The 21,049-nt window shown below is 36.6% G+C and overlaps 1 long non-coding RNA gene across 1 annotated transcript in view; it reads right to left on the reverse strand.

Moving 5' to 3' along the window:
• Positions 1-14,283, reverse strand: part of LOC140641210 (uncharacterized) — a 57,090-nt gene extending 42,807 nt beyond the window's left edge. Inside the window, exon 1 of the long non-coding RNA XR_012037742.1 lies at positions 13,812-14,283. This is a non-coding gene — a long non-coding RNA (uncharacterized lncRNA). The remainder of the gene's footprint in view (positions 1-13,811) is intronic.
• Positions 14,284-21,049: the final 6,766 nt, after the last annotated feature.

A 21,049-nucleotide genomic window follows, 5' to 3' on the forward strand; every position in this document is an offset into this window, starting at 1 on the left:
TCTGTTGTAATTTCGATTCTGGGGTCATTAGGTGGTCTTGGTAGTGGAGAGGGGCCACTATAGAAGATCTGATAGCAACAAAATTTCCCATTTGAAAAGGTAGTTCTATATCCAACATCGTTTCTCCTCTACTTGAGTCATGAAAATTTCTACACATTTAGAAAATACATGTTGGTTAAAAAAATTACTTTGTATTTATAGAAATATGCAGAATGTTGCAAGAGTTAATGGCTAAAGAAAATCAGTCATGATGACCTATTTTTTCATGAATAAAAATGGTATCTTTAAGGACTTTTGCTAAAAATATATTTTGTTGTTGCTGTTGTTTTCATTTGAGGAGCTCATATAAGATTCTTAAACTATAGAATGTTTTGAATGCCCAGTAACCTGGTTTTAGTAAATGTCATTGCTTTATTATGCCAGTTAGGCCTGTGGTTTGTTAATGATGTTCTTTTCTCTTACAGGAAAGAGGACATTTTAAGCCTGATCATTGCAATACTAAGTAAATAATATTAATTAGATTGTAGTTATATAGCTTTCTCCCACATCAAATTAAGCCTAAAAAAAGTTGGTTGGAGACAAGGACAGGATTACTTTCAGGGGAAAATATTCTTATTTTGATTTCCTTAGAGTACATGTATATTTGTGTCACTTTCATATTTGGGTCTTCAGGGGCTGTGTCCTGCTGGGTATCTGTTGAGGACCCTATGTAGGACAGAATGAGGTCAGAGAAACATATACTGTAAAGGATACAGGGCTGTAATCAGGCTCAGCAAGTGTCACTAGACTTTCTACAGGAAAAGGAGAGCTGACAAATGGTCATTGAAATAATCTCCTTAAATTAAGGAGATGACACTTCTAGAAACTGATAAAACAAGTTTGAAATATATATTTTGAAAAGTATTCTGCTTTCCTTTGGAAGTGAGACACCTGTCAGGAGAATTGATAACTTGCTTTTACACTAATTTGCCACCCTACAGTCAAAATAAAGCCAACATCTACTTTATTCTAGGTAATAGGGGATGATTTAATATTTGAACAAAGAAACATATGTGTTGAATAATGTATGATGACCATAAATGTGTCATTGGCTGTAGGTTGACAAAAGAACTCAGTTCTGTTTGCACATTGAGAAGATGAACTGGAATTATCTGCTATAAGAAATACTTCAAATCTTACTTAAACTAATGCAATGAGAAGAGAATACCATTAATTTAATTTACGTTCTGGTTTGAAGCTTATATTGCATATTGAACCTGGAGAACCTTTTTAAGATTCATTGATAGTGATGGAATTTAACTCCATTGCTATTGGAATTTTTGTCTAATAAATTAAACTAAACTGATTACATTTAGACCATTTTTTTTATCCCAGTTTCATTTCTTGGTTTCCCAACTATTGATCACTGCCCTGTTTCTTTCCAGCGTGTTTCTCTGACCCCATTCTGTCCTGACAAGGGTCTTCAAAGGCTGCCCAGTAGGGTACAGTCATTGAAGAGACAAGTATGAAGTTGATTGAAACTATATAATGAACTAAAAGATATAAAGCAATGGCTTAGAATACTGCCGTAAACTAGAAAGCAAATCTAACTTTTGCACTACAGAGAAATTTGGTTATATTGAAAGTATTCTTAGATGTAGGCAGATAATCTGCCTTTTTCCTTTGTGCTCTTCCACATGTACAGAGTCTTTGCTTTGATGGATTCCTGAACATGCCATACCTCAGGAATACTCCTCAGTCATGTTAGGAAGCAATTTGATCCCTCAGTAAAATATAGTATATTTGGAAATGAGGAGAGCCATCAATATCCAGAATCCAGAAATGTGAAACTGTTCTATATTTAGGCAGATTTCAATTTCAAAATTTCACTTGGGTATTTTGATTGGGCACTTAAGAACCTGTATTCCCCAAAGAAAAAAGGTCCATATACCTGAACACAGTATGGTCTTAGAAAATCTGAAACATTTTCTTTCCTGATTTTCTAACTTGAGTCCTGGTCATTTTCCATCCAGTGAAATGTTTCTGCTACTTCATATGATGTAAATATAAAGTACTGCATTCTCCTATATTTTTAGCTAGGCAACATTAGCTTGAGATTTTATCTCAGATTTTAGATGAAAGAATCTCTTAGGAAAAAAGCCATGCATGTGAAAGCCAGCATCTAAAAATAGTTTCTAAATATGAAGCAAAGAAAGAACAGTAGTCTTCCTTATAATTAGAGATGTGCCAGAATGTTGATGTGGATGCATAAGACTCCGTTATGGGAAGAAGAGAAAAATGGGGGAAATGCTGCTGAGAAAGAGGAGTTTTAAAATTGTGTTTCTAAGAATATTAAAACAATTAAATACTCCTAAGCAGATTTTTATTTCTCCCTTATTCAAAAGATTGTGATTTGAAAACACACACACACACACACACACACACACAAGCACACACGTACATACAGAGAGGTCTAAGAGACTAAGGCAAAATCATATTTTAAAATATGAGGTATATATTTCCTAGAAAATCATGAAAAGCTAAACATGCACTTATGGTATATAATTGTAAACCAAACAAAAAGAATCATCATCAAATCATATGACCGATACTTGTAGTTTCATTCAGCTAAACACATGTGTTAGAGATTAAGTTTATAAAATTACTGCAGTAATTTTCATATGGTAGAGTGCCAGTTCTATATTTATGCACAAATCCTCTTCTCTCCCCTACAGTTGTAAATGATTATAAGTGATAGATTTTCAGCATTGAGAAACAGAGTTTTGTGAAATGTAGAAATTCCCTACAAAATTGGTACAATCTGTAATTTTAAAAAAAGTATTTAGAATGCAATACACAACAAAACATACATTTACTGACAATTCTTCCAGCTTCGGGACATAAAAAATTTAGGATCTATGCTAAAATTTATTTTTTAAATGCAAATAAAAATTCATCATTAGAAATAGATCTCCTAATTCTATAAAAACAGATGATTAAGAGTATATATGTGTCTCCCTACTTCTGTGGTGTTACATTTAAAATAGAGGTGGAAAATGGTGGTTTGGGACAGGAGCTTAGTCTGCAGATTTTTGTTTCCTTTGTAAAGCTGAAGACTAAAAAAATAACTTTAGCATATTTAGTTGGGACCTGCATCTCCAGGTAGTTGTTTTTTTTCTAGGATGTTACACAGTTCTTCACACTTCTAAGTCACATGTTGATCTGAAGTGGCAATTCATTTGTGAACCTCGACAAACATTAGAAATGTCAGAAACAATGGTTAGCATTGAATGTCAGAAACATTAGAAATGTCAGAAAACTCCAGAAAGAGTTTTATGGGGGTTATAGTTCTTGGTGAATTGAGTCTTTAGTTCCCAAATCTACTCAGCTTTATCAGTGAGTCCCAACTTGATCAAGTTTTTGGGATAACATGGAATGAACATGAACTTGGTAGAGATAATTCTTATATCAGAAAATAATTTATCAACCTTGCATTGGGGTATGTATTTATCTATTATTCAAACAATTGGTGTCAGTATTTCAAGGTACCCTGCCTATACTATTAAAATATCAAGGAAATGAAATCATTGTGCATAAATTTCTCAAGTGAACAATGATTTATGCCAAGAGAATTGCATAATCATGAAATCTATTTAGGCAGATTTCCCACAAAGGTCACCCCATGTTGACCTTTAATAGCTGTTGACTATAGTCTGTTTCTCTAATAGTTTTCAGTAAGCTTAAACAAATTCTTATTATCCATTTACTTTGATGGACACATGCCAAAGACCACTCTTAGGTCAACGTGGTGGAACTAAGATTGATAGCTTTATAAATAAGTTTGCATATGTCTTTGGTAGTAACCAAGTCTCACTTAGGTAGAATTACTTTTGTGTATAGCTAAGGTTATCTATCCTGTTTTAATCATTAGTAATTTTGCCTTTAATAGTTCTAAAACAGACAAAACAAGATTACTAATGAAAAAATGATAATGAAAGATAAATAAATGTAACCACTTTACAATGAAAACTTGTTACATTTAAGCTCACCATAAAAAAAAGATAAACCAGGGGCACCTGGGAGACTCAGTGGTTTAGTATCTGTCTTTGGCTCAGGTTGTGATCCAGGGGTCCTGGGATCGATTCCCATGTTGGGCTCTCCACAGGGAGCCTGCTTCTCCCTCTACCTATGCCTCTCTCTCTCTCTGTCTCTCATGAATAAATAAATAAAATCTTTAAAAAAAGAAAAAGATAAACCATATCAAGTGAAGATGACCAACAAAAGATTGATATCAAGACAATGTATTTAAAACAAATTTCTACAGATGAATAGCTCATCTTGGAAAACATGGATTTGGCATTTGAAAGAAAAAACACAATTGCCAATGAAAATGGGAAAACCCAATCAACCTCTACCATAACTACAAAGTGATAGTCTTTTACATTAAATAGAGTGGATAAAATGAGTTTTGGTGTATATTTGGAGCAATAACAGGTATCAGTGATAGAGTAGTAAACAACTAAAGCTTTTTGGAAAACAATTTGGCCTTATCCTAGGAAGCTGCCAATGTTCAAGTGTTTACCTCCCAGCAATTCTAGGTTTACACCCCAGAGCTGTGATTTTTATCAAAGCCTAGGTTTCTGGCACTTTTTAGGGCATTTTAAAATTAATTCAACAACTGAATACCAACATGTTGAAATGAAATATAATAGTATGCAATATAATAGGATAAAATTTAAAGAATATTAGTATGTATTAAAGGGGTAGATATTGTTTCAGGAAATATTTGCTTAGATTATGTGTGTGTGTGCATGCATGCATGCGTCTCTGTGTACATGTGTGTATCCTGGGCTGCCATATAATGGGTCTCCATTTAATGGGCACCAGGGTCGTTCAGTCGGTTGAGTGTCTGCCTTCAGCTCAGGTCATGATCCTGGGATCCTGGGAGTACCTCACGTCCAGCTCCCTGCTCCGTGGGTTGCCTGCTTCTCCCTCTCCCTCTGCTTCCCACTCCCCCTTGTGTGCATGTGCGCTGTCAAAAAAAATAGAATCTTTAGCCACTATCCTAGAGCAGACTTCTTGATTTGTTCCTCAAGACACCTGTGTAAGAATATTAAAAATAGTAGTGTTTTAAAAAATGAAAATAAAATGATAGTATTGTTTATGATGAGGAAAAATTGGAAACAACTCATGTCTCCTGGCAGAAAAATGATGAAATGGTTGTCTCCTGATACAGAAGACCAGTCAACAAAAATAAAATGAGCTGAAGCATTGCTTCATAAAAAATCATCATCTCAAACACATGTTGTGGGAAAAGAGAAGGCTCTAGAAGACATTAAGACAGTAATTTTGTAAAACAAATCTAAACAGTATTATGCAGGGTATATCCATTATACTTAAATCCACTGTACTTAAAAAAACAAAAAAACAAAAAACAGAGAAAAGAAAATGGTAAACACAAGTTTTAGAGGAATGATGACCTTGGGAGTGGGAGGATGTGGTTGGGGAAGAAAATAGTCCTCAAGCATATTGGTAATGTATTAAGTGGTGGATCTGCATGGATCTTTGATTTATTGTCCTTGATACAATCAAGACATACTCTTTGCATTAAATATTTCCAATAAAATCAATTTTAGGAATAGTTTCCATTCAATCACTTCTCATTGCAGTCCAGTGGCTCTTATAGGCCATAACGGGTTCAATAATTTCTTTTTAAAGATTTTATTTATTTATTCATGAGAGAGACAGAGAGACAGAGAGAGAGAGAGAGAGAGAGAGAGAGGCAGAGACACAGGCAGAGGGAAAAGCAGGCTCCATGCAGGGAGCTCAATGTGGGACTCGATCCCGGGACTCCAGGATCATGCCCTGGGCCAAAGGCAGGTGCCTGGCCACCCAGGGATCCCCAAGACTTTTTAGCTAATCACCTGTTCTGTTGGTTTTAGTTAAGATGGGGTAAAGTGAGAGATTCTTTTTTCTAATTGACTGACACCCAGTCATGACATGTATTAGATGAGCCTGTTGTGGGTTTTACTAAATACAAGGTGATGACTTGATATTGAAATATTTTCCACCTTGTCATCCCTACAAACTGAACTCTAGTGTAGGCCTTTGTCTTTTTATTTTTTTTTTTATTATTTTTTTTTTTTTTTTGGCCTTTGTCTTTACCTGTGCTATTGTAAAGGATATTAATTGCCCTGTTCAGATTTTTATCTACCTTTTTTGTGTATTTTGTTTAGTGTTGACAATAATTATTATAAAATGCAGCCATGTTTGTGTCACTCCCTATTGCCTTTGCTATAGGTAGATTTCTTTTTATTTTTAAAGGTTTTATTTATTTATTGGAGAGTGCACATGAGCAGGGGCAGAGGGAGAAGCTGACTTCCCCACTGAGCAGGGAGCACCATGTTTGTGGGGCTTGATCCCAATACCCGAAATCATAACCTGAGCCAAAGACAGTTGACCAACTGAGCCACTGAGGCTCCCCAGTAGATTTATTTTTAACATAGGGATTGCTCTGTGACTTAGAGTAACCTAGCACATAATCTTGACCTTCCTTTAGCCTGACTTTTCTACTTTGTCCTTTGACCTTCTTCATCTAGCACTTGATGCTCTAAAACAAAATAGTTCTTTAACTTTGGAGTGTGTTAGAATCACCTGAAGATTTGATAAAATAGCTTTCCTGCTTAAATAGCCTTGGTCTTCTGTCTGCTTTTTTAGTACTCCAGGTAATTCTGGTATATAAAAGACTGAGTATGTTTGTTCTAATACGAGCAATAACTTTTTGCCTTATTTAATTTTAATTTTTTTTCTTTTGAGAGAGAGAATGAGAAAGAACCAGCCAGGGAGTGGAGAGGGGTAGTAGGAATGGGAAACAATCTTAAGCAGGCTCCATGCTTAGCACAGAGCCTGACTTGGGGCTCCATCTCACAACCCTGAGATCACGCATGACCTGGGCAGAAATCAAGATTAATTGCTTAACTGAGCCACCCATGTGCCTTACTTTTTGCCTTTCTAAGCTGCCCCACTGTGCACCATAATGATTTTTTGTGCTGCTTATTTTTTTTATTTAAGATTTTATTCATGGGAGACCCAAACAGAGAGGCAGAGACGTAGGAAGAGGGAGAAGCAGGCTCCCTATTGGGAGCCTGATGTGGGGCTCTATCCCAGACCCCTGGATCATGCCCTGAGCCAAAGGCAGACACTAAACCACTGAGCCACCCAGGCATCCCATTTTTTTTGTGCTACTTTATTTTTTTCTGTGTGTTTATTTTCTTTCCCTGGAACACTCTCAATAATTTTCTTACCTTGGTTTACTTGCTACCTAGGTCTGCTTGCTCACATTGAGTTCAGATAAAATTATTTTCGTCATGACCCCAAAGCCCCACATGGTTCTCAGTACTTCCTGTGTACCCCTCTGTAATGATATTGTAAATACGATCATACGTCTCCCCCGTAAACCTCATTAACTCAATAGCTATAATGGTGTCCAAAATGAGATAGGCACTCTTTAAATATTAAGCAAAATCAGACTGAAAAATGATGTGATAGTATAAATATTGTTTTATTTGTAGTATAACGATAAAAATTTACAAACCAGTGTGATAGGTACCATGATAGGTACATGCGCAGAGTACCAAGGAGCAACTATGTGAAAGAGATAAAAGGAAGGGCTATATACGTGTTGTGATGAATCCATTTTTCCCCTTTCAATGATGAGTGAAATGCATCAGTCACATTGGCTGAACCCTCTGATGACTTAAGTTAATTTGATAAAAAAAATCAATGAATGAGTTACCACTATACTCTCCTGGTGTTCTCTGACTCATGAAAGAGAACGTATTGATCTTGTTCAGCTACCAAGAAGATAGCATATTAATTTTGAGCCATATTAAATCCAAAAATCTAGGAACCTCCAAAACTCAATCTCCAAGTTGTTAAAAAGAGTCACCTACCATTGTTAATAAGTAGACTCACTTTAAAATTTGGAAAGAAAGAGTACATAACCCAAGGGTCCTTTATATTTAGATTTGAGTTGCGTGGGATCACTCTAGGGGGACAGAAAATTTGTCTTGCAAGTAATTTGGGGCAAGGATGAGTTGAGAATTGTGCAGTGGGAAGGATGTTGATCCTCAATACAGAGAGTTGGGGACTTGACTTCTGGTTGCTTATGAAGCATTGGACAAGGGACTTAACCTCTCTGTGCTTCAGTGTTTTGTTTTATCCCCCTCTTCCTATAAATTGAGGAGATAGTCTGCATATCTTAAGATGCCTTATAGCAAAAACAGTCTCTGAATCTGGAAATTTCAAGATAATAGCATCACTTGATACTAGCTACATATTAGAATCTTACTCCTTTAGGAATTCTCTTTTCTCTTCTACTCTGCAAAGTTTTCTTTTAATACACTAAATGTTTTTCTTATGAAACTAACTTTAGCGATGCTGGCTAACCTTTGGAAATGAAAGCCTATCAACCTGTTTTAAAAGTTTTCATGATAATCCAGTGAAAATGAAATATGGCTATGAAATATGGTTAATGGTATATGAATATACAATATGGAATGCCATCAATATCCAATCCTTTCATTTCTAAACTCAAGGACTCATACTGATTTATTAAGATTATTCCATATAAAAGGACTTTCATGATATGAAGTCTAAAATGAACTTCTTAAATTTATCTTTGAGTACTCAGCACCTAGTAATCTGATGCATCTTTAAAGAAAGAATCTCTTTTTGTGAGGGCACTTTTGTAAATAACCATGAGAAAAACAAAGAGTATACCATTCAAGTGCATCGTAATGATTCTGTCAGAAGACAAAATAAGGGTAGACTTCTGATTGTCTAAGTTAATTTATTTGTAGATAGCAGAGCAACTACCTAGAGCCAGGATTTACCCTCTATTTTGATAATGGAAACAGAGTCACTTAGCCTTCCATTTCTCTCCCATCTGGAAGAATCACAGAGCCATTTATAGTATTATCAAAGCAATTGTAAATAGATATTTTGGCTCAGGTGATTTAATTTTTCCTTCTGTCCTTGGTCCTTATTTTTAAAAATTGCATTATACCTATGTCTCTGCTCTTTGTAGTAAGTACATTTGCTAAAAAGCCACTTCTGAATTAGGCAAGACATCAATACAATTTGGTGGTAAGTATTGTCTTGCAGTAAAATGGGAAAAAAATGTCCCATTCCTTTGAGAATTTAGGTCAGTTATAAAAGGAAAGACAGGGCTATGGGATGATAAAGAGATCTCCTGAGAAAGGGATTTACCATGGCTCTGGGAGTTCATAGTTACCTAGATGGAGGGTGTAGAAAGCACAGAGTAGACACCTCTGACACCAGATGCTATGCTTTCTTGGAGTGTGGATCAGTGGTCTTGCATATCCATGGTCTTGTTATTTACACATGGCTGGAGTGAGAGTCTTAGAAATTGCTCATGATATGTATGAATATTTCCCCCTAAATCATAAAAATAATGTAAAGGTGAAATGTGAATATTTTATTTTTTTTATTATTTAAAAAAAAATCTGTGTTGTTTGTGGAATTAGGAAAACCTACTTAGGAAACTTACTTACAGTTGGCCTGCTTTAACTAACGTTGGCTTGCCATATGAGGAACTCTTAATCTGAATCAGAAGTGCCACCTCTGAGCTCCTGGGCCATATGGAATTGAGAAGGGAGGCCAACATTCTCTCTGCCTTCATAACACTTGAAGCCACACACTTGATGAGAAGGGCTGTTGCTTTTTTTTTCCCCAAAAAAAGTAAAATTCTGAGCCTTATTAAAGTGTCAAATTGCATGAAGAGCTGACTGACATGAGGGAGATGGGCATCTTAGATGGTCTTTAAAGGAGTAGATATCTGCCTTTATCTTTTCTGAGCAGGAATCCTCAGTTCAAAGCAGCATGGAGGGGAATCTACCCTGTGAATCCCACCCACTTGGTGCTGAAATGGCACACCCTTTGATACTGACTGAAACTGTATCGCGCAAGTCGGCCCTAAGATTGTGATAGGAAGCCAGAAAGGCCTCAATTCTGTCTCCGTTCTTTGTGAACTTCTTGGGTACTCCATAAGCTTTTTCTTCCTTTTTGAAATATTTCCATGAAAAAGAAGCAGAGATCGGACCTTTTTTGCAGGCTAGTACTCAGGTTATGATGCATAATCAGAAAATTGCATTTCGATGTGGCTTTCCTCTTTTGAAGTTTAACCAATGACATTTCAGTTCAGCTGTAGAAAACCCTTTTTATTACACACCTAAGTCCTTTTCTCCAACCTAATCTTTAACAGCATCAAATCTGATATTTTAACCTCCATTATACACCTTTTCCTCCTGATTCTGAATTGGCTTAGAATTGGTTCAGTTTTGTAAATGCTTATTCTTTCACGTTTTAAAAGGATGCACTTAACTTTAATGACTATTTCAAGGGAAATGCATCCAACTAACACAGTAAGGGAAAGGAAAGGTGCACTTTGAGAAAATGGTTCCTGTGAAAGCCGCCAGCAGTTGATTGTGGGCTCTGTTCACAGCGCTGCACACACATACCTCACCCTGGAGCTCTGTATGGCATGTATTATCGGCTGTGTGCACTTTGCTTTTGAACGTCAATTTTATCAGACTAAATTCCGTGTTCTTCACGTAGCTGATTTGTGTGATGCTGTGCTATATGCCCTATTCAGCTCCCTTTAACTACTGATGCTGTGACACATGTTAAAGGCCCTTGGAATGTTAAAGTTTTTTTTTTTTTTTTTTAAGATTTACTCATTTTAGAGAGAGTGAGCACGAGTGGGAGGGGGGAGAGATAATCTCAAGCAGATTCCAACACAGAGTGCAGAGACTGATCCAGAAGTCGATCTTACCACTTTAAGCTTATGACCTGAGCTGAAACCAAGAGTCAGAGACTTAACAGATGGTGCCACCCAGACACCCTGAAATATCAGTTTTTAAAAGGCTGTCTAATAGCTGGCTATCAAAACTCTAATCCAGAACCTAGCATGATCAGCTTGTGAAAAATGTCCAGCTTTAACTACTGAGATTATGTTTTCCACAGATGATTCTACTTGGAGTCTTATTGTGTCATTTTGTAAAGTGGCTTAATAACCTCAATAATTAGCTTTCTTTTTTTATGGGTTGGTAGTGCTTACCATAGCAACAGGATAGGTTTATAGGAATAAATAGTTTTTGGGCATCCACGAGTGCTTAAGTTGGCTTTAGTTGGTATATCCTTCTTAAGGTTAATGTCATTAAAGTTAACTCTGAAAATAGATTTCAAAAATTTTATGTATTCATTATTGATCTGTACAGATTGGTAGTCATTCTTTTAGTCAATATATGCTGATTAGGTTAGGAAATGAGATTCTGGAGATTGCTGAGTAGAAATATACAGAGTTGTATTAAATCGAAAATCATGTTAAAATTTATAAACGTTAGCTGAGTTAGACTCAAATATCAGAATGGTTTGATTTTTAAGCTCTTCACACATTTTGTAGTCTTGTGAAAGTGACTTAAATTTTCTCAGCCTCAGCCTACTTAATTACAAAAACAGGAGTAATAAATGTCTGTTCTTGTCTATGGGGGTTTTATGTGGCAAAGTGTGGTTTTATTGTTTGGCATTTTGATAGTGAAAAGCAGATACCTATTTCTTAGGCCTTCCTTAAAGTGAAGAATACAAGGCAATAAAAGTATGTGTCTAAGACTTTTTAGAAGTCAGGTGAAATGAGAAATGGGCACAGTTTATTGTTTATAACAGGCTTGATTGTTGATGGCAGCATGGTGCTCATTGTAACAGAGAGGACAGTAGCTACTCCAGGGGTAGAGTTAAGAGGCCAGTGGAAAGAGAATTGGGAAATTGGAGACACTTAGAAGCATGGACAAGAAACACTGTTCCAGGGAGAGAGGTTTTCATCATGATCTTAAATTACTGTTCTGGTTATGATTGTATTTATGACAAGGAGCCAGAATAATTTTCAATGCTGGTGAGAATGGCCAAACTTGGAAATAAAGCTTCAGGGTACTCAAGAGATGGACTAATCCCTAGCATGTGCTTTCTGACAAGGCATGAACTGTAATAGAACATTCATAGAGAAACTAGAGATGATGGAGAAGAAAAAGAGAAGTTGAGGAAGTCATAGGGTGGCGTTTTAAGTAATTTCTTATAAGAACTTTTCTTTCTGAAGTAGAGGATAGGTCATGTGCTAAGTGTCTGAGATTGGAGGTGTGAGGATAGCTCCAACAGCTAGTAAAAACAGCTAATAAAGAACAGCTAATAAAAATTGTGATTATTTGGAACTCAAGAAATTGTGATCATAAGCTTAGTGATTCTTTATGATAATAACCCTTGCTATGTGTATTGCACTTTATTTTTCATTAAATGTTTCTATATGCATCATTTCACAAAAAATGACAACTTTTTCCCCCAGATTTTTTGAGTTCTGTTGAAACACAACATTGTATGTCCATCATGCAGCATGATGATTGGATATATGTTTATACTGTGAGATGATTACTGCATTCAAGTTAATTAACATATCTACCACCTCAGAGGTACATTCTCCCCCCCCTTTTTAGTGGTGAAAATATTAAAGATCTATTTCTTAGCATATTTTAAGTATATAATAAAGTATTATTAGTCATAGTCACTATGCTGTACATTAGATCCCTAGAACTTACACCTCTCCCCATTTTCCACACATCTCAGGCTCTGGCAACGACCAGTCGGCTCTCCATTGCAATGAAGTCAACTCTTTTAGATTCCACATATAAGTGATACCATAGAGTATTTTTAAGTCCCTGTCTACATTTAATTTAGCATCGTGCCCTCTAGGTTCATCCATTTTACAAAGGCAGGATTTCCTTTTTGTTTATAGTTGAATAAGAATCCATTGTAAGTGTATACATGTATGTGTGTGTATGTGTCTGTAAAATGCCTTTTTATATGTAATGTTACCTGCAAACAGGGACAATTCTAATTCTTCTTTACTGCTTTGGATATCTTTTATATTTTTTTTTCTTAATAGTCTGGGTAGAACTTCATGTAATATGTTGAATAGGAGTGATAAGTGTGGGCACCCTAAATATTTCAAGAGAAGCCTTCAGCTTTTTACCATTGAATATAGTGTTAGCTGTAGGTTGGTATATATGAACTTTGAAAATATTGACATAAATTCCATCTGTACTCAATTTGTTAGGTTTATCAAGTAAGCATGCTGAATATTGTCAAATGCTTTTTTCTGCATCTCTTGAGATGATCATTAGATTTTTATCCTTCATTCTGGTTAATGTGACATAGCACATTCATTAATTTGCATATGTGAAACCAAGAATCTGCACCCTATGAACAAATCTCATTTGTAATGATATATTGTCCTTTTAATGTGTGAATTCTATTTGCTAGCATTTTGTTGAGTATTTTCATATAAATATTTTGCATATATACTCATTAGGAATATTGACCTATCATTTAATTTTTTTGTAGCATCTTTATCTGGCTTTTTTTTTAAAAGATTTTATTTATTTATTCATGAGAGACATAGGCAGAGGGAGAAGCAGGCTCCCCACAATAGGGGGCTTGATCCCAGGACCCCAGGATCATGATCTGAAGCAAAGGCAGAAGCTCAACTACCGAGCTACGCAGATCAGATGCCCTTGGCTTTGATATCAGGGTAATGCTGGCCTTATAACAAGAGTTTTTAGGGGTCCTTACTTCAATTTCTTGATGGTAGTTTGAGAAGAATTGGGTTAATTCTTTGTTTAAATGTTTGGTAGAATTCACCACTGAAACCATCTGGTCCTGTGTGGGGTGGGGGTAGATTTTGATTAGTAATTCAGTCTTCTTACCTTTTTCCCCCCAGTCCTCTTGATATTGGTCTGTCCGAATTTTCTATTTCTTCACGTTTCCTCCTTGACAGGTTATATGTCGCCAGAAATTTATTCATTTCTTCCAGATTATCCAGTTTGTCAGAGTATAATTGTTCATACTAGTTTCTTATGGTCCTGAGTATTTCAGTTGTAATGTCTCCTCTTTCATTTATAATTTTACATGAGTCTCCTCTCTTTTTTCTTGGCTAGTCTGGTCAAAGGTTTGTAAATTTTGTTTTGCTTTACAAGAAACGCATGCTTAATTTTGTTGATCTTTATCCTTTTCCTTTCTATTGTCTATGCTATTTATTCTTTGATATTACTTCTTTATTTCTGTTAACTTTGTGCCTCATTTTTTCTTTTTCTACTTCCTTGAATTGTCAACTGAGGTTATTTGATCTCTTCCTTCTTTCTTTTCTTTTCTTTTCTTTTTCCTTCCTTCCTTCCTTCCTTCCTTCCTTCCTTCCTTCCTTCCTTCCTTCCTTCCTTCCTTCCTTTTCTTTCCTTTCTTTCCTTTCTTTCTTTCCTTTCTTTCCTTTGTTTTCTTTCTTTCTTTCTTTCTTTCTTTCTTTCTTTCTTTCTTTTTCTTTTTCTTTCTCTTTCTTTCTCTTTCTTTCTTTCTTTCTTTCTTTCTTTTCTCTTTCTTTCTTTCTTTCTTTCTTTCTTTCTTTCTTTCTTTCTTTCTTTCTTTCTTTCTTTCTTTCTTTCTTTCTTTCTTTCTTCTTAATGTAAGTGTTTATTACTATAAACTTCACTCTTGATCTGCTTCCAGAGTAAGACCGCCTATGGCTCGTTTGTGGTTTATCCTCAATGAGCCTAACGTTTCTGCCATTTATTTCTGTACCGTCCAGTTTATGCAAAGCTCGCGTCACGTCAGAGTAGGAACGGCATTCAAGCACCCTCGTTGGCGCGTGCTTCGTGAGCGTCCGCATAGGTTCCTTCACGGGCTTGTCTCATGAAATCCTTTAAATCCTGCAGACTGCAACGACTAGAAAGATTTTCTACAATAAGCCTGAATTCTGTGGAACAGGTGGTCCGTATTTGTCTCTGCCGGAGGTTCTCCGACTGCCGAATCCGCCTCCACCACGGCGGCTTCCGTAGCCGTAGCCGTAGCCGTAGCCGTAGCCGTAGCCGTAGCCGTAGCCGTAGCCGTAGCCGTAGCCGTAGCCGTTCGCGGTCACGGCGCGGGCCCGGCGCGCTCCACGCTCCCGCGCTCGCCGCCGAGCTCTTTGCCCTTCAGCCCCTCAATGGCGTCGCCGGCGTCGCGGGAGTCCTCGAACTCCACGAAGCCGTACCCGTTTCTGAGGTCTATTTCGAGGAGGCGGCCATAGCCACTGTAGACACGCGGCATGTTGGTGGCGGGCAGGGGCCCCGAAGGCTGGCTATGGAGCGGCGGGCCGCAAGGCGAAAGCCGCTGGTCGGGGCGGCGACGGCGACGGCGATGGCGACGGCGAGGGCCCGGACACGCGCCTCCCACCGCGGCGGCGGCCGAGTCCAGCCACGCAATCGCTTTCCTTTTTCTTAATGTAAGTGTTTATTACTTTAAACTTTACTCTTAGAACTCCTTTTGCTGCATTGCGTACATTTTGGTATGTTGAGTTTCCATGTTCATTTGTCTCAAGATATTATTTTATTTTATTTTATTTATTTTATTTTTTTAATTTATTTTTTATTGGTGCTCAATTTACCAACATACAGATAACCCCCAGGGCCCGTCACCCATTCACTCCCACATATTTTTTAAGATTTCCTTCTTGATCTCCTTCTTTGACCTGTTGGTTGTTCTGGAATGTGTTGTTTAATTTCCATATATTTGTGGATTTTCTTACTAATGATTTCTAGTTTCTTATAACTGATTAGAAATGATCCCTGATACGATTGCAGTCTTCTTGTGTTTACGTCTTGTTTGCTCTAGGTCTCTCCTGCTGAATGTTCCCTTCGCACTTGAGAAGAGTATGCATTCTGATGCTGTTGAATGGAATGTTCTCTAACTAATGTTGATAAAAAGATTTGTTGAGTTTATATAATATTTTGAATACAGTTCTAAGCTCTTTATATTTGCATTGCCTTTCTAGCTTCACTATACTCAGTTATTCTTTACATTTTTCAGATAAGAACTGAGTCAATCGGAGAAGGACAAACATGTTCTCATTCATTTGGGGAATATAAATAATAGTGAAAGGGAATATAAGGGAAGGGAGAAGAAATGTGTGGGAAATATCAGAAAGGGAGACAGAACATGAAGACTCCTAATTGGGAAATGAACTAGGGGTGGTGGAAGGGGAGGAGGGCGGGAGGTGGGGGTGAGTGGGTGAGGGGCACTGAGGGGGACACTTGACGGGATGAGCACTGGGTGTTATTCTGTATGTTGGCAAATTGAACACCAATAAAAATAAATTTATCCAAAAAAAAAAAGCAAAAAAAAAAAAAGAACCAACAGGTTAAGTTACGTGTTTAAGTTCATGTAGCACAAAGTGAATACGTTCCTTGCCATCTTTTAGAAGTAAAGTTGCAGTTTATCATTTGATCCAATAGCAGGTCACAATACAGTCATGACTATATTTGTATACTCTCTCTCTTTGAAAAGAATCTCTCTCCTTTGAACATAGGTGATTTTAATTATCCTTTCCTTAAGACCCTCTCCCAACTGCACAATTCTTCAACACTCTAGTTCTCTAAAAGTAATCAAGTAGTCATTTCTTAAATATTTATTGGGCTTTTATGATGTTCTAGGTACTATGCTAAGCCCTGGAAATAATTAAATGAAAAATATAAAACAAAGAGCCAAAACCCCCTGAGCTATATACGTGAGCTCAAGGCACATTCCACGGCAGCCCTTGACAACGGTTGTGAATACCTGGAGATAGCGATTAGTGGGAGCCCTCTGAGAAGCTGCCTGCCCCAGAGACCTTAGTTATAAGGCCCTTGAGTGATAGGACTTCTGTACCAGTTGTCTGTGACAAGCTGTATGACTTCAAGAAATGGAAATTTATTCACTTATAGTTCTGAGGAAGTCCAGAATCACAATGTGACCACTTTTGGTTTCCTCAGTGGGTTCTGAGGGAAAATCTCTTCATGCCTAGCTCCTAGCTTCTGGTGACTTCTGGAAATCCTTGGTATTCATTGGCTTGTAGACCCATCATTCCACCTCTGACTCCATTTTCACATCAACTTCTTTTCTGTGTGTCTTTTTTTCTCCTTTCCCGTCTCTTAGAAGAATGTGTGTCATTGGATTTAAGGCCCATGCAGTTAATCTATGATGACTTCATCTTGAAGATCTTTTGCATAATTAAATATGCAAAGACCCTTTTTACAAACAAGATCACATTCAGAGGTTCCAGATGCCCCTACTGTCTGGATGGCTACCATCCAACCTGCTGCATCCTTTTACTGTATCATTATTCTTCTCTCTTGCAATGCTCCTTTTTTTTTTTTTTTAAGATTTTATTTATTTATTCATGAGAAACACACAGAGGCAGAGACACAGGCAGAGGGAGAAGCAGGCTCCTCATAGGGAGCTGGGTGTGGGACTCTATTCTGGGACTCCCGGACCATGCTCTGGGACGAGGCAGGTGCTAAACCACTGAGCCACCCAGGGATCCTCTCTCACTATGCTTCTGCCAAACTTGCCTTCTCTCTATTCCTCCTTAGGGACAGATTTCTTTATATTTCAGAGCCTTCTCATGTAGCCTTTCCTTCCTCTCATTCTTATCTGGTATCAGACTGACTTTAATTCACTTTTGCCATTTCACTTTGAAGGTCAATTTCTCAAGGCAGCTTTCTCTGCTATCCTTGAATTGTAGCCTTCAAGTTAGGTTAGAGCTTTATTCATGTAACAGATCATCAGAACATCATGCATTTACTTTTTGCAGCACTTAATCCGATTATAATCTAGTAATTATTGCCACAAAAATAGCTTCCATGAGATTGCACATCAGTTTGTGAGTTTGAGGACCACGGAGAATTTTGATTACTAGTGCCTTACCACAGTGCCTGGTAGAAAGAGCACAAGAATTACTTCAATCTGATTTTAAAATACGTGGTTTAAAGTGATAGTGGCTATACCGGCAGGAAGCTTTGAAATTGAGATTGGTTTTTGTGTGTTCCTACATGGCTTACACTCAGCTGAATACAGTTTTCTTTCTTTACCTCATATTTTTTCACAAATGAATCTGTGCATAAGCAAATGCAAAATTTGTGCTAGGCTCAAATAGTTCTCAAATGTATCAATCGTTTGGAACAAATTTGCATTTTCAAAATAAGCATATGGCAAAACTAACCATCCAATTTTATCACATGGTTGTTGATACTTGGCTTCAGTAGAGGATACTGGAGAATTACCAGATGTACATGACAGCCAATAAATATCCTAGTTATCAATAACACCAAATATCTAGGTCCTGTAGATAATAACAGATAATAACAGTATAACTTACAGATTATTTTTTTGAAGAAAGCTTAAAATCGAAAGGTAGTGAGTTGTTGGAAAGGAAGGAAAGAATAAAGGCTCAAAGGATAGCTGATGGGAGTGAAGGTGGTGTTGGGATAAGCAAAAGCTTTTCACATGACTCTAAACTTGGAGAAACCAAAGGAAAGGAAAGGAAGTTCAGAATAAATAATTTAAATGCAATAGATTGGCAAAGTGAAAAGTTGCCAAGTAGATATTAGATGTTATTAGATGTTGCCAAGAAGATAATACAACTGAAACTCTTCCATACCACTTAATGGGATAGAAACAGGTATAGCATTTCAGAAAATAATTTAGTGTTATCTCACTCAACCAAAGATGTACATATCACATGGTCCAACAACTTCTCTCCTAGGTATACTTTACTAGAGAAAATTTTGGCCATATTCTGAACTTGCAGCATTTTTTTTCATAAATTGATTTTCCTAGCCTGTGGAAGAATTTATAAATGATTAAAATTATTTGTTTATTGAATGACATTGTATTATTTGATAGTCCATTGGATATATATTCTTTGATGTGATATTTCTATGGAAAATTTTCAGTTATTGATCAAATTTCTTTAATGGTTGTAGATCTAGATAAGATTTTTTATTTCTTCTCAATCATATTAGGTAAACTGAGCATGTTTTTCTAGGAATGTTTTCATTTACATTTTCAAGTCAGCCCCCTTAGATAATTCTGGCTTAATAGGATGGACTAAAACTCAGCTCCCTGGATTTATAGGAGCCCAAGTCTTTGGTTCATTTCTCTGTCATAGGGCATCTGCTTACCATTTAAGTTTTAGTTCACTTTTCCATTGTGGGTATTTAATTGGTTATTTGTTTTGTTTTTGTTTGATTTGGGATTTTTGTTTTGCATTCTTATTTATTCAACATTGTATTAAAAAGTATCTTTGGTGAAAATTATCCAGGATACAGAAGCAGAGCTTGAAAAAACTCAGACCAAAGCAAATAATACTGATCTTATTCCTCCCCTCTCCATCCAAACATTTGAATTCCGAATACTTTATCACTCAGCTAGCGCTTCTTGAATTATGCTTCATGTTGCAAGATGGAACTTTTTGGTACCTCCATAGTTCATTCAAAGTCGTGACCATTTTGGGTCTTAAGACACTAATCTCATGATCTGTCTACAGAGGTGGTAATATTCATTCTGAATCTTTGAGCAGCTTTTGGAAAATACTAGGCTTGATTTTATAGTAGGTTCTTTATCACTCACATCTCTCAGTAGTCAAATTTAAAAAATAGTCAAGATGGCATAATCAGAACCTTTATTTGCTGCATATTTTGTCTGTTTTGTCTGCATATTCTTCTTTACTATATGTTGCTGCTTTCATTCTATGGTTTGTATCATGATTCTTTAAGATATTTTCAAAATCTTAGAGTTTTTACTATATTACAATAATAATGAATGGAATTGTAGAATAGTAAAGCTGGAAGGAATCTTGGTGATAATTATGCCTAGCTTTTATTTAATAGCTTCTTAGGAAACTGAAGTCCTCAGAAACCAGATGATTGGTCAAAAATCAGGGCTTTGATTTAAACCAGATATTTTCTAGTTCTCTCCTGTTTATTGTGCCACACACCACAAGACCTTGTTTGTGAGCATCAGTTTCCATTTTATTACTATATATGTAAAATTAAAAAGTTTATAAACTAAGCTCACTAGCTGACTATGACTAATCCTGGCATATGACCTGAAAAGTCTTTATGAATCAGTCGTAGATTGACCTTACTTTGATCATTTCTCATGTTCTCATAAATTGAGTACATCCATGAGTGTGCTTAATTGAGTCTTGCCTAAGAAATCACATAAGACTTCATTTGAACTTAACCTTGAAAACTCTCAGAATTCTAAATTATACAGAATTTTATTGCCTTATTTTGTGGTCATTTTAAATACTCTGCTTTTAAAGATTTACCTGTCATCATTTTTAGTCTTTATGCATTTAATAATTTGCATTATGTCCCTATCATTCAAATATTAGGAAGGGAAAAAATGCATGGTCTATTTCCCACCATATACACCTTGAACAGTGTCTTTTGGGGTATTTTATATCAACACAAAGCAAGCTTTATTATCCTTTTTTTGAAAAAAAAAAAAAAAGCTGTAGAATATTCCATCATGTAGATGTAGCATTATATATTTAATCAGTACCTTGTTGATGAACATTACATTCTTTGTAATCTGCTATAAAATAGCAGTGCTGCTATGAATACTTTGTACAAACATCATTTTGCAAATAGGTATATATGATAAATTTCTAGAAGGTGAAATTCTGAGTCAAAATGTATATTAATAGTTTTGATAAAATATCTTATATAAAGTTATTCTCTAATTCTGTAATTGTACCAATGTATACTTCTACCAGGGGTGGACAAATTGTGTGTGTGTGTGTGTGTGTGTGTGTGTGTGTGTTGAGCATAGAAGGGCAGTTGGCTAGATGACAAGACCAAGTGATCTGCAGCAACATTTGCTGAGTCTCCAGGTACTCAGTTGTCTGTAAAAGCTGGGATAAGGATCTAGCAAGGCTGGTCGTTAGATTTTTTTTTTTTTTAAGATTTTATTTATTTATTCATGAGAATACACAGAGAGGAGAGAGAGAGAGGCAGAGACACAGGCAGAAGGAGAAGCAGGTTCCACGCAGGGACCCTTATGTGGGACTCGATCCTGGGTCCCCAGGATCACGCCCTGGGCCAAAGGCGGCGCTAAACCACTGAGCCACCTGGGCTGCCCTGGTCGTTAG

Source organism: Canis lupus, chromosome 10 (genome assembly GCF_048164855.1).
Source record: "Canis lupus baileyi chromosome 10, mCanLup2.hap1, whole genome shotgun sequence".
Classification (NCBI taxonomy): Eukaryota; Metazoa; Chordata; class Mammalia; order Carnivora; family Canidae; genus Canis; species Canis lupus.